We start from the raw sequence: 2205 nt of genomic DNA on the forward strand, positions 1-2205 counted from the left end.
GTCAATTGAAAATTGAGTTTCGGTTGTAAATCGATGGCACAAAGGAGAGCATAACATGTGTTTTCTGTTTTCACGAGCTATTTATCATGAAGAATGCATCATTCATGATAAATGTGTATTATTCATCATGAATACTAATTTAACATGGATCATAAATGTATTATTAATCATGAATGTTGTATCATTAATCATGAATAGTTCATGACCTTCACGTTTGTTATTCATACTGAATGTGGATGCTAGAGACACATGTCGTGCTCTTCTTTGTCCTCCATTTCACAACCGAAAATCAGTTTGTAATAAAAGCCCCTCTATATATTTAGAAAAAATCAAGAGAGAATCCTTAAAAAAAAGAATCGGATAACTATGAAAAATGGATGGAAAAAATATATGAATATATAATTAAATTAGCCTTGTAATTTGTAATTGGCGAAGACAACGAGCGAAGCAAATTTCACCAAAAAACGACAATGACATCCTTTTTGATATATTTTTTCATCAATATTATCTTTAGTAAAAGAGATGTCGGTTTTACCATCTTCGCCAAAATAAGAAGCCAAGAATACCATGACTTTTACTTCTCGATGATCACAAACCTAAATACCTTTTTTTTCTCCATAGAATGTGTGTGTGTGTGTTTTTTTTATGTATTTTCTCTTCTTATGTTACGTTTGTTGCATTTAGATGATAGCATTTGTGTTGCCAAAGCTCCATGAGTGTACATGTTTAATGTCGATAGCTGATTCAGGAAATTTATGGACCGGAGACACATAATGAAATACCATATCATTAAACTGGTCTTTACGAGTTTTCATCATTAAAAAACGAATCATTACATCTTATTTTGTAACATTAACAAGTCTTTTTCTACAGCACATGTTACACAACCATTTAAAAAACCATCAGAAGTTGGATTGCATAAAGTCCTTCATCTGGAGCTCTTTATTCAAATTCAGTCATGGCTTCATGGGATTTGGTTTGGAGCTTTTATCCATAAAGCTGGTGGCTCGTTGTCAGAAGATAGCCTAACCATTATAGGGCTAGGGCTAGGGCTAGGGTTAGAGTGGGGGCCTTGACTGGAACCACTGTGGGGAACTATGGTAGAAGAGCGAAAAGAACAACTTTTTTAACCCAAATATATATATATATATATATATATATATATTTTTACTTTTTCCCCTCCTTTTCTATGCTAAGTCCGCCACGGCACCCCTGCTTAATGCAACACAGTTCAATCTAAATGCCAAAGTTAAGAGTTTGAATCTTCAATTATATTTTAATATTTGATCCAGTGATGGATTCAAAAAAAATATTTGACAGGGTTTGGAATTTCATTTTTTTATCATTGTTAATCTATAAAACTCAAATTTAAAAATTGGCATGCTACTATAGCCTCTCGTTTCTTTTCGCCGATAATGACCGTGACAGTATAAAACAAGGGGGTTGCTAACTATTCATACCTTAAGAGGGGGTACGAATATAATTCACCTAAAACAAATCAGAGATTACTATTTGTACCCCTTTTAATGTCAAAATCAGGTTAATTCATACATTAATAATGTATAAGTAAAATTTGATGTTGATACATATGAGAATCATTGGCGTAGACAATGAGGGGACTAAGATGGTGCCAAACCCCCCTAAACATTGTCCTAACCAATTTTACTTTTATTTAATTTAATAGATTAACGATTCTACCCTTACATACAGGGTTATCGGATACCCATAGAGAGGTATACATGGTTACAAGATACTCATGAGGGGAGGCATATTATAGTACTTTCTGTTTGTATGAAGTTATGTAAATGTAACTATAAATAATGTTAAAATTGTAATTTGTTTGAATTTTTATTTAACAAAAAAATGAAATGATTTAAAGCGATCTTGCAAACTACAATATCAACTGATATTCCTACATTATATTTATCCCCTCTATATTAATTTTTTGACTCCACCTCTAATAAGAAGAAAAATACTATATATAAATACATTAGTAATATATTAGAAGAGTACTCGCACAATGCAGCGAGACACATCTTGATTTTAATGTTCTATTTTATTCTTTGTCTCTATTGATGTTATAATACGATTTTATGCGTTTTAAAGAAAACAATAATGATTTTATTTTTGAATAAAATATAAATTTAAAAAAAATTATATCAATTTTAATATCAAATCAACTATTTAAAAGTTTTTACTTTTTAT

Source organism: Cynara cardunculus (assembly GCF_001531365.2).
Source record: "Cynara cardunculus var. scolymus isolate 2C chromosome LG 8, CcrdV1, whole genome shotgun sequence".
Lineage (NCBI taxonomy): Eukaryota > Viridiplantae > Streptophyta > Magnoliopsida > Asterales > Asteraceae > Cynara > Cynara cardunculus.